Source organism: Neofelis nebulosa, chromosome 12 (genome assembly GCF_028018385.1).
Source record: "Neofelis nebulosa isolate mNeoNeb1 chromosome 12, mNeoNeb1.pri, whole genome shotgun sequence".
Lineage (NCBI taxonomy): Eukaryota > Metazoa > Chordata > Mammalia > Carnivora > Felidae > Neofelis > Neofelis nebulosa.
In genome coordinates this window covers 79,978,680-79,992,096 of record NC_080793.1, presented here as the reverse complement: position 1 = coordinate 79,992,096, position 13,417 = coordinate 79,978,680, and positions in this window count along the sequence as shown.

Below are 13,417 nucleotides of genomic sequence, written 5' to 3'. Positions count from 1 at the left end.
GTAGACACAGACACTTGGGCTGCTTCCATATTTTGGCTATTATAAACAATGCTGCTGTAAACATAGGGGTGGATACATCCCTTTGAATTAGTGTTTTTGTGTTTTTGGGTAAATACCCAGGATAGTGTGATTGTTGGATCATAGAGCATATTTTTAACTTTTTAAGAACATTCATACTGTTTTCCACAGTGGCTGCACCAGTTTGCATTCCTACCAACAGTGGATGAATGCTCCTTTTTCCTCCATATCCTAGCCAACACTTGTTTCTTGTGTTAATTGATTTTAGCCATTATGATAGGTGTGAGGTGATGTCTCATTGTAGTTTTGATATACATTTCTCTGATGATGAGTGATGTGGAGCATCTTTTCAGGTGTCTGTTGGCCATCTGGATGTTTTATTTGTAAAAATGTCTGTTCATGTCGACTGTCCATTTTTCAATTGGATTATTTGTTTGTTGGGTGTTGAGCTGTGTAAATTTTGGGTTATTTTGGATACTAACCCCTTATTGGATATGTCATTTGTAAATATCTTCTGCCATTCAGGAGGCTGCCTTTTAATTTTGTTGATTGTTTCCTTTGCTGTGCAGAAACTTTTTATTTTGATGTAGTCCCAATAATTTCTTTTTGCATTTATTTCCCTTGTCTCAGGAGAGATACCTAGAAAAATGTTGCCACAGCTGATGTCAGAGACATTACTGCTTGTGCTCCCTTCTCGGATTTTTATGGCTTCAGGTTTCACATTTACATCTTTACCTCTTTAAGTGTATGTTTGTGTATGGTTTCATTCTTTTTCATGTAGCTGACCAGTTTTCCCAACACCACTTGTTGAAGAGTCTGTCTTTCCCACTGGATATTCTTTTCTGCTTTGTCGAAGATTAATTAACCATATGCTTGTGGGTTTCTTTCTGGATTTTCTATTCTGTTCCATTGATCTATATGTCTGTTTTTGTGCTAGTACCATACCGTTTTGATTGCCATAGCTTTAAAATATAACTTGAAGTCTGGAATTGTAATATTTCCAACTTTGCTTTTCTTTTTCAGAATTGTTTTGGCTATATGGGGTCTTCTGTGGTTCCATATAAATTTTAGGATTGTTTGTTCTAGTTGCATGGGAAATGCTCTTGGTATTTTGATAGGGATTGCATAAATCTGTAGATTGCTTTAGGTAGTACAAACACTTTAACAATACTTATTCTTTCAATTCATGAACATAGAATGTCTTTCCATTTCTTTGTGTCATCTTCAATTTCTTTCATCAATGTGTTATAGTTTTCAGAGTACAGGTCTTTCACCTCTTTGGTAAGGTTTATTCCTAGGTATCTTTTTATTTTTGGTGCAATTGTAAATGGGGTTGTTTTCTTAATTTATCTTTATGCTGCTTCATTATTAGTGTATACAAATGCAATAGATTTCTGCACATTGATTTTGTATCCTGCATTTTTACTGAATTTATTTATCAGTTCTAATAGTTTTTATGTGGCATCTTTCAGGTTTTCTGTGTATAGTATCATGTCATTTGCAAATAGTGAAAGTTTTATTTCTTTCTTGCCAATTAGGATGCCTTTTATTCCTTTTTGTTGTCTATCCTGTCTCCTTTTTCTGTATGTCCACCCATCTGCCAATATCACACAGTCTTTATTATTATTATTATTATTATTATTATTTTAAGTTTATTTATTTTGAGAAAAAGAGAGAGAGCATGAGCAGGGGAGGGGCAGAGAGAGAGAGAGGGAGAGAGAGAGAATCCTAAGCAGGCTCTGCATTGTCAGCATGAACTGTGAGATCATGACCTCAGCAGAAAACAAGAGTTGGATGCTTAACCAACTGAGCCCCGCAGACGCCCCCAGAGTCTTTATTATTGTAGCTATATAAAAAGTCTTGAAATTGTGGAGACTGATTTATTCCATTTTGTTCTTTTCAGAACTGTTTTAGCTATTCCAGCTCCTTTCAAATTCTGTATAAATTTTAGAATAGTACTGTTTGTATGTACAGAAAAATCTTCATGACATTTTGTAAAGAATTATATTAAATCTGTATATTAATTTGGAAAGAACTGACAACTTTACTATGTTGACTCTTTGAAGCTATGAGCAGAATGCTGGTTGATTTATTTTTCTGTAGATTTTTCATCAGCGTTGTATAGTTTTCAGCATAGAAGTCTCCTCCATGTTTTGTTAAATTTACATCTGTTTCATTCTTTGAATATTGTAAATAATATTTTATTTTTAATTTTAGTGTCCATATGTTCATTGCTACCATATATAAATGCAATTTGTTTTTATATATTTATCTTATAACTTGTTGAACACACTTTTCAATTTTTGGAGTGTGGTTTTTATCCTTGCAGACAATCATGCCATCTGCAAATAGGGACAGTTTAATTATTCCAATTATTCCTTTCAGATCTGTACATCTTTTATTTCCTTTTGTTGCCTCATTTCATCATCAAGGGCTTCCAGCTCTATGTTTATTTAATAAGTTGGTGAGGGCAGACATTTTTACCTTGTTTCTAATCTTGGAAAGGGTGTATCAGTCTTTCAGCACTAAGTTTAGTGCTATTAGTAGGGGTTTTGTGAATTGCTCTTTATCAAGTTGAGAAATTCCCCTCTATTTCTATTTTCTCTAAGATTTTGTCATGCATGAATGTTGAATTTTGTCCAGTGTTTTTCCTGCATCAATTTATATAAATATGTGATTTTTCTTCTTAAGCCCGTTAAGATGGTGAATAACAATGACTCATTTTGGAATATCGAACCATCCTTGCATGCCTAGAATAAACCCCACTTGGTTATGATGTATAATTCATGCCATATCTGTTTAAATTCTATTCGCTAATGTTTTGCTAAGAATTTTTGTATTTATATTCTTGGAAGATTTGCCTCTGTAGTTCTAATTTTGTACTGTCTTTGATTTTGAAACCAGAGTAATGTTGCCTTTGTTAAAGTAATAGGAGAGCTTTCTTTCTCCTTCTGTTTAAATAATTGGTGTTAATTATTTGAAATTTTGGTAGGACTCTCCAGTGAAACCAACAGGGCTTGGAGATTTCATTTTCTGGATTTAAAAAAAATACTCTAAGAGCTTTATGAATGAGCTATCATCTATAATTTTTATCCCCATATTATAAATATTGTCATGTTTATTGATGGAGTGCACATATTTAAAACAGTATCTGGTGAGACGAGCAGTGGTATGCAGGGCATTGTATCCATGAATCCTCTCTGTGTATCTGAGATAGATTTATGAAAGGGCCTAAGTACCATAGATAACAAGAGGACAAATAGCATTTTCTAATTTTTCTACTCATTTGAAAGGCTTAAAACATACCTTGACCAGCAATAACAGATGTTGGGGGGCGGGGTGTAAATTTTGCTAGTGAATTTAGCTCAAGGGCACCCACTGCTAGTACAGTGGGCAGTGAGGGTACAGTGTCCTGGATAGAAGACGTTTAATTACTTGGTGAAGGATGGGGTGTTACTATGTCTTTGAATCCTGTGCCATTCTTTTGCTTATATATTAATTCTTAATTTTCAGATCTTACTTCTTCTTTCTTGTCACCAGTAAACTTCTTAAGAATATCTCCCCACCCCTTTCCAAGTTACTTGTTTCTCTTTTAGAAAAGATGCCTGTTCCCAATGGCCATGTCTGATTACAAACATGTTCGAGTCCTTTTTCCCTACCGCCTAGATCTTAGATCTCTTCTTAGTTCAGTGTTTCTATGCTGGGAGTGAGGAGTTCTTTTCTGTGTTGCATCCTGATGTTCTCTCTTGTTGCCTGGGATGTCTCTATCTGTCTCTCTGCTCAGATATAGACTTCAAATCTGGCTCGTTGTGCTTTGTACATGTTCTCCCACTTACATGTAAATAGCATTTGTAATATTTCCTGTCTCCTATTTATGTTATAGACATTGGTTGTAGGTGGTTTTATTTACTGTCTTTTTTTGATATGTATGGTTTTTGGAGAATGTGTGCCATCTCTTCTAACTGCCTACCTCCTACTCATCTTTTGTATCTGAAAATAAATATTATTTCTTTCAGGATGCCTCCTCTGTCTTCTTATATACTTCTAGAGCACTCATCTCAGCATTTACCATACTGTACTGTTAGCACCCTTTAACTCCTCTGTAATCTCCTTCATACCATTAGTTAACCGAGTAGACTTTCTTATGGCCATTCTTTCATTCTCTGTAACGAACACAAGGATCAAGAGCTATTAGACTCTGAATAACTATTTCTTGAGTGAATGCCTGTATTATTATTATTTTTTAAATGTTTATTTTTGGGAGACAGAGAGAGAGAGAGAGACAGAGAGAGAGAGAGTGAGAGTGGGGGAAGGACAGAGAGAGGGAGACACAAAATTCAGAGCAGGCTCCAGGCTCTGAGCTGTCAGCACAGGGTCCAGCGCGCGGCTCGAACCCACAAACTGTGAGATCATGACTTGGCCGAAGTCTGACACTTAACCGACTGAGTCACCCAGGTGCCCCTGAATGCCTGTATTATCTATCAGTAAGGAACCGAATAGATAGTTGGTCTCTGAGGTATGCAGTAAAGGATACATGTCTATAGATAACTTAGATATGATAATAAAACCAACAAAAAGTCTGTCTGCTCTTTATTATTGCCACACACCTGTATTTGTAAATAATTACATGATAAAATACTCCTCTTTGTTGGTACAGACTCCTCTGTCTGTGGTGCATCACTGTTATTTCCATAATCAGAAAAAGATGTACATTTGGTTACGGCTTGATTTTCAGCCTTCTGCCATACCCTTTCCAAGAGTCATTTTTTTTCCAAATACAGTTGACCCTTGACCAATGTAGGGTTAGAGGTCCCCATGCAGGTGAAAATCCACGTATAACTTTTGACTCCTCTGAAACTTAACTAGTAACGGCCCATTGTTGACCAGAAGCCTTAACAATAACATAACAATTGAATAATATGTATTTTGCATGTTACATGCATTATATACTGTATTCTTAGAACAAAGTAAGCTAGAGAAAAGATATTATTAAGAAAGTCATAAGGAAGAGAAAACATATTTACTGTACTATATTTGTTGAAAAACAAATTCACGTATAAGTGGACCTGTGAAGTTCAAACCTATGTTGTTTAAGGGTCAACTGTATTCAGAAAGGATAATTTATTTTATACTTGGATGGTACACATGAAATATTACTTCAAAATCTTCTGGTGCTTCCTCACTGCTTTGGCCTCACTATGACAAGTTCCCTTTGCTGCTAGTTACTGCCTGCAACTGCCATATTCAGTGTCCTTGGAAAAGGAGAGTCATTTCACGATGTGTCACATCTCCTTTACTCTTGACCAAGATGACCTTAAGGTTCCCTTCACTTTGACTAAACTTTAGAAGGATTTCTTCCTGACTCTAGGTACCTGATCTCTCTTTTCTTAGAGCGTTTATTTTAGAAAACCTGCAATTGTAAATTCTTTTTCTGCTCCTTTGAGATGTAAATCTTCTACAACCCAGGAATGTTTTCCTCAAGGACCTGGGAGCCATTCCTTTGAAATGTAATCATCAAGAAAGATGGTGCCCTGGTCTGCCAGTCTCTGTGAGAGGGCAGGGAGTCTAATTTCAATAAGCACCAATTAGCAAACACTGATAGCCTAACCACATTGACCCAACCTCCCAGCTAATGTCCTGCATCATTTTTCCACCAGTCCACCCCTGTGCTTCAAAACTCTTCTGCTTTTGTTTCAAAGGAATTGAGTTCAGTCTCTCTCTCCTATTATAATGAGGTTTTCTCCCCTACTCCAATAGTCTTGAATAGTCTTCCTTGCCTGTTTAACCAGTCTAGTGCAATTTTTCTTGTATACTTCCCTGTATATTTTAGCTCTACGAAAACACAACAAAGCCCACATGCGTTTTAATAAAATCTAAACTTTAACAAAAGAATCACAACAAAGAGAAGAAACCTATAGACTGCATGCTAAATAGGATTTTCTCAATAACATAAGAGAAAGGCATTTTCATAAGCCCATAGAAATGTCCACTCAAAGGGCATACCTGACTTTATAACTTTATTTTTCTGTATTCAGGTATGCGCTTAAGAAGGCACAAAAATGACAGCAACAACAAACAAAAACTTGCCTTTCTTTCTACATTGTCTTGAGCTGTATGGTTGTTGTTATTATCTTCCTTTTGGGAACCTTCACCCTTTATTCTCAAGGAATGTTCTCCCTCTGGTAAAAAATCACGCTTCCCTCCCACACTGTCAGAATATAGTACATTTTTCCAAGTCGGAATATTTGGCCCATAGCCCTCTGGCACTCCAGGGACAGTCTGGGGACATAAGTAAATTTCATGAAACAGTTCACGGTAGGTGTGGACACTCCAAGCCAATTCCTCTTGGAATTCTACCACCAGCATGAGTTTCAGACACACTTATTTATTTATCCAGTGTGTGCAAAGTAACTGCTAAATCCTACACCCAAACACATTTCCCAAGTGACAAACATTTATTCTCAGAGACAGTACATTCTAAACCCACAGGAGGAAGAGAAATATATTCCTAATTGCATAATTTACAAGGCTGCCACTTTCACAATGAAGTCAGATCTTTGCATTATCATTCAGAATACTGTCAATTCCCTTTTTCTTTTTTCTGTCTCAACCACTTTATGCCTCTTTGGTTGGTCAAGAATAAGAAAGGGGCATGTTCCAGAGTCAAACAGCGACTAAAAGTCAAACTTTTGGTCCCCTAAAACAAGAATCTTTCTGAAATTCACTATTTGTGACTTTATTTTCTTGGATTTTGATCTTCAGAATGAAAATTAATGGACACTGATGCAGTTCACTGATATAGTAAACCAAACAAATATAAACAGACGAACAGCATTTTTATGATTTTCTTTGTTTTTACAGACTAAGAACATTATGGTAGCAGTTTCATTTAAATAATACACTTAATTTCTTAATAGGACCTCTTAGTTCTTTATCCAACTGTTCATGTTATGAGATACAAGAATTCAAGTGCCTAATTTTAATTCTGGCCCCTGATGACAGTATTTGGTTGGATGTGAGGTGTATCCAGTTTAGGCTTGGTTAACTTGTCCTATTTAGATTGATTTTATATCTAAATAGTTTTGTGATGTTTATACAAAGAAAATGGAGCACTATCATAACCATTTGATTTTGCTTCCAGATTAAACAAAACATCCATAATCCTCGAAACACCTAAAAGCCTGCTTGATACCTGGAAATTGTAGTATTTATCTACTATTCTCAGAAGACTCTATGGTAAGTATTAAGAATGTTGCACTGAATGATACTCGATGAGTCATCTGGGACCCTGTCTGGCTCTATGATATGGGGAAGATATTTGATAATAGAAATAGGGGCAAAGTCTTCATACAGTCCACTGGAAATTTATTATGTTTTACCTATGTTTGTGGTGGCTATTCTGAGATTATCTAGAGGATATCATCATCTTGGATGATCTTCACTTTCAAAAAAGTTCATTTTGGATTCCTATTTTAGTACTTCAGTCGGAAAAAGAAAAGTAGGCATCACATAGATGGCTGCATAGTTCATTGCTGACTTTGTTCCCCTCACGAGAAGAACTGATATCTATTCAAGAAAAAGACACTGTGGAGAGTAGCTTGGAAGGCTGTGGTGATGCTGAAGCAATGACTTTCACCTGGAAAACCAAGACAGGCATTAGGAGGGTAAGGGGGGTGTTGATCGCATTGCCCCTCCTCCAGGACAGGGCAGCACCACATGGAGAGGTCTTCCTTGAGCTTCTGATTCATCCAATGGGAAAAGAGAACCAGGGAGGACAACCAGTCTCCCCCAGCATTGTAGGTCACTTTGTGGGAGCCCTTTCTCTGATCTCACACCATAGGGGCCGTAGGGGAATCTGACTGTGATGGAGAAATGGGGAGGAGTTTGCAACCACCACCACACAGGTCTTGGCAGACAGAGTTCATACCTGTAGTGCCCAAGTAGTAATCTTAACCAGTGGCTTTGCTCATGTACAAAGCCAGGCTGGGACTGTATTCTGACTAGGAAACTCTGTAGGGTGCAGATTTGCTTGATAAGGACCATCAAATCAAAAGTTTTGCCAGCTTTAAAGCATGGTTTGCCCATGCCCAGGCAAGGTGCTGAGTCCCAGCCCCACTTACTGTGGAGAGTGCCTTTCAGCCCCATCTGGCCTGAAGGGCTGGTGGCAATTCCCACAAGCTATGCAGCCCAGCACACTCAAGCTGAGAGGCAGGAAGGAGAACTGACAGCCTCCAGATCAAAGCTAATGGCAGGCATGGAGGCTTCCTATGCTAAACACAGACAGGAGGATTAATTCATATCCAAGGCTAAGGGTAGCTCTCAGGGAAACAACAGTTTCTCGAGACAAATGGAAATGGAAACACAGCATACCAGAACTTATGGGATACAGCAAAAGCTGTTCTAAGAGAGAAGTTCATAGCAAACGCTTACATGGGGGAGCAAGAAATATCCCAAATAAACAACCTACATCTATGCCTTAAAGAAGTAGAAAAAAAGAATGAACTGAGCCCAAAGTTAGCAGGAGAAAGGGCATAATAAAGATTAGAGCAAAAACAAATGAAACAGAGAACAGAAAATCAGTATAAAAGATTAACCAAACTACGTGTTGGTTCCTTGAAAAGATGCACAAAAATGACAAATCCTTAGCTGGACTAACCAAGGAAAAAAGAGAGGGGACCCAAATCCATAAAGTTATAAATGAAAAAGGTGACATTACAACTGATACCACAGAAATTCAATGAATCACAAGAGGCTACTATGAACAACTGTGGGCCAATAACTGGACAACTGGAAAACTGGACAATTGGACAAATTCTTAGAAACACACAACTTACCAAGACTGAATCAGAAAGAAATAGAAAAACTGAATAGACCAATTATTAGTAAGGGGATCAAATCAGTAATCCAGAATCTCCCAACAAAGAAAAGCCCAGAATCAGAAGGCTTCACTGGTGCATTTTACCAAACGTTTTAATAAATAACACCAATTCTCCTTCTTAAACTCTTCCAAAAAACTACAAAGGGAGGAATACTGACAAACTCATTCTACCAGGTCAACATTATCTTGGTACCAAAACCAGACAAGGTCGAACTAAAAAACTATAGGCCAATATCGCTGACAAACATAGATGCAAAAATTCTTTTTTTAAATTAATTAATTAATTCATTCATTCATTCATTTATTTTGAGAGAGAGATAGAGAGTGAGCAAGAGAGGGGCAGAGAGAAAGAGAGACAAAGAATCCCAAGCAGGCTACACACCATCAGTGCAGAGCCCGATGCAGGGCTCGAACTCACGAACCATGATATCATGATCTGAGCCAAAATTAAGACGCTTAACTGACTGAGCCACCCAGGCACCCCTAGATGCGAAATTTCTTAATAAAATACTGCATTCACCATAATCAAACAGGATTTATCTCTGCAATGCAGATGTTTCAAAATATGTAAATCAATCATTGTGATACATCACATTAACAGAATGAAAGAAAAGAATCATACGATCATCTCAATAGACACAGAAAAAAGCACTCAACAAACCTCAACATCCATTCATGACAAACCTCTTACCAAATTAGTCACAGAAGGACTATATCCGAACATAATAAAGACTATATACGATAAGCCCACAGCTAACATCATACTCAATGGTGAATGGATAAAAGTGTTTTCTCCAACATCAGGAACAAGACAAAGGCAACCACTCTCACCACTCCTATTAAAGTACTGTAAGTCCTAGCTAGAGCAATCAGGCAAGAAAGAAAAAAAAATAGAGAAGGTATCAGAATTGGGAAGTTAGAAATAAAATTGTTTTTATTTGCAGATGTCATGATTTTATATAGACAAAATTCTGACTCAGCCAAAAACCTGTCAGATCTCATCAGTGAATTCAAAGCTGCAGGATACAAATTACCATACAAAAATTACTAGTGATTCTATACAATAAATAAAATTTTCTGAAAAAAAAAAAAAAGAAATTGATCCTATTTACAATAACTGCAACAATAAAATATTTAGGAATAAATTTAATTAAGAAGGTAAACAATTTCTATGCTGAAAACTAAGAGACATTGATGATATTTAAACACAGCACAAATAAATGGAAAGGTATCCTGTATTCATGGATTGAAAGAATTACTATTGTTAAAATGTCAGTATTACTGAAAGCCATCTATAGATTAAATGCAATCACTTTCAAATTCCAATGGCCTTTTTAACAGAAGTAAAAAATAAAAACACTCCTAAAATATACACGGGACCCTAAAAAGCCCCAAATAGCTAAAGAAATCCTGAGAAAGAAGAACAAAGCATGAGGTATCATACTTCCTGGTTTCAAGCTGTGCTGTAAAGCTGTAGTCATCAAAACAGTAAGGTAGTGGCATAAAAACAGATAAATAGACCAACGGAGAAGAATCAAGAGCCCAGAAATAAATCCAAACAAATAGAGTCAACTACTATTTGAGAAGAGATTCAAGAATACTCATTGGAGAAAACACATTCCTTCAATAAATGGTGATGGTATAACTGGATGTTCTTATGCAAAAGAATGAAACTGGACCCATATCCTTTTTTTAGATTTTGTTATGTATTTTGAGAGAGAAGGAGACACAGGGGGAGAGAGAGAGAGAGAGAAAGGGATACAGAGAGAGAGACAGAGAGAGGGGCAGAAAGATCGAAGCACGGCTCTCGATCCCACGAACCGAACTGTGAGACCATGACCTTAGCTGAAATCAAGAGTCGGATGCTCAACTGACTGAGCCACCTGGGTGCCCCTGGACCCATATCTTAAAAGCACCCACGAAAAGGAACTCAAAACGGATTAAAGACTTAAATGTAAGACCTGAAACCTTGAAACTCCTAGATGAAAACACTGGAATTTAAAAAAAGAAAAGAAACAAACCTCATAGAGATTGAAGTTGTGGTTACCACAGGCAGAGAACAGGGAGAGAGGGTATTAGAGGAAGGTGGTCAAAAGATACAAACTTCCAGTTATCAGATAAGTAAGTGCTCGGGTTGTAATGCGTACCATGATGACTAGAACTAACACTGCTATATAATACATAGGAAAGCTGTTAAGAGAGTAAATTTTAAGAGTTCTTACCACAGGGAGAAAAATATCTGTATTCCTTTCTTATTTCCTTTATCTTTACTATATCTCTACCAGAAGATGGTTGTTAGCTCAATCTATTGTAATCCCTTCACAACATATGGAAATCAAAATATTATGCTGTATGCCTCACGCTTTTACAGTGATGTCTGACTATTCCTCAGTAAAATTGGGAAAAAAGTAAAAAATGTTCTGTCCTCACCAAACCAGATTAAGAGCCACAATTTTCATGATTCTCTAATTTGATGAAATTAGTAGTGAACAATGTTATGATTCCATTTCTGCTGTCTGCTAATCTTGTGACTTTGGTCTCGGTCTCGGGTTGGTTAGCCAGAAAATGACAAGTGTTGAATTAGGGGATGTGGTAAACATTCCTAATGCTCGCAAATTTTCTGCTTTTGGCCTCATTCTGAAATACAATCACGCCCCCCCCCCCCCCCCTTGAAGTTAAGTGTGACATTAGGACTTCTCTGAGTGATGACAGGAGAGACACAGTGACAAGTTATCAGTTTGAGTCCGTGTTATTCTCCCCTTCCACAAGGAGACGGCAGTACACATTGAGATAGAGGTGCCATGAGACTGAAGGTTCCTGCAATGCAAAGCCACCTCATGGGGGCCGCTGTGCTGGGGAATTATCTAGACTTTGCTCGAATGATGAACGTTCCCTGTGTGCAGCAATGAGGTTCTTTTGTAATTTGTTGTAATAGCATTACCTGTACTATTCTGATGACTGTAGATGATTTCTAGATGTCTTTCCGCTTGATGAATTTGTGCACCATGATAAAATATGCTTGTCTGAAACTGCAACACAATAAATAAGGAAAACTATTGACTTTTTAAGGCTCATAATTTGAAACAACTGTCATTAGATACAGAATCTGGGATACTGCAAAAGTAGCACTTACGTCTACTCTAAATTTTGTTAAGATACACATCAGAAGTTTACCAGGAGGCTTTATGTCTTGCAGTTATTTTAATATATATATTATATATATTATATATATATTTATATATTATATTATATTATATTATATTATATTATATTATATTATATATATTTCCCCCCCTAGGAAAGAGTTACTTCAATTAGAACAAACTTGAAATGGATAAACAGTGTTCAACAAATTTAGTATGGACCATGTGATTTAGTCAAGTTTGAATAATTCTTGACACGTAATGTCATAATGACAGTATTCGTTTGCAACAATGGATTTGGTTTTGCCCTTATGAAAGACGGGTATGATATGGAATGGAAAAGGTTGTTTAGCTCCATGGTGGAAATGAAATGTCAGCTATCTGCTTTGTTGTCCATCAATATTTCAGGGAGGCCTGCATTTTAGGCCTGGTCACATTTCATTCCAAATAGAGTTGGATGAATATAATCTAGTTCAGGCTATTATTAACTTAATAAATTAGTCTTTGAAGCTATTTGACTACTTATTAGGGTTTTAATCTTATATTTAGGAGTACTGCACCTTGATCCATGGATTCTTAAAAGCATGACACACATTTTACTTTTGCAATAAATTCTTCATTTTTAGAGTTTTTGAGCTGAAACCCTTCTGACAATAAATGAAAGACACCAGTGTTTAAATATATTGATCTATTTAGTATTTATTGCACTAGGAGAATTTCTTTTTCTTTCTTGAGATGCTAGTGGGTTATATATCTCAGTATTTCTCCCCAAGGGATACATTCGTATGAATTCGGAATATATATGAAAACTCTAAAAGTAAAAATCTTTCATAATAAAATGCTTTTTTACTTTTTGCTCAAATGCTACTTCACTTCAATGAAAATGAAATTAAACTTCTCACAGATAACAACCAACGATATAAGGAAATATAAGTGATCTTAATTCTGTATCAATCTCTCCGCTGTCTCATTTTTCCTTCATGATAATTCCTTGGATGACTATTAATTCCAAATTACTATTCATTTTTTTATGTATAAAAATCATGACAGCAAGCTTCAAATGTTTACTGAATGTTTATTCAGCTTCAAAAGTATCTACCTTATTATTATTATTATCCTAATTACGATTGTTGTAAGGCATATCTTTTTCTTATCAAATGCCAATTATGTCAATTCCATTTATTTAACAATCTCTTCTTTCCTTGCTAAATGCCAATGCCTCCTCTTTTGTACACAAAGTTCTCACTGAAGTTTGGGTTCATAGCTGAGTTTTAAAATTTTTATTCCCCAGTATTGATGAAGAAATTATCATTTATTGATGAAGAAATTTATTGATGAAGAAATTGAGAGGAATGACTGAATCTTTTTCCCAGTTCAT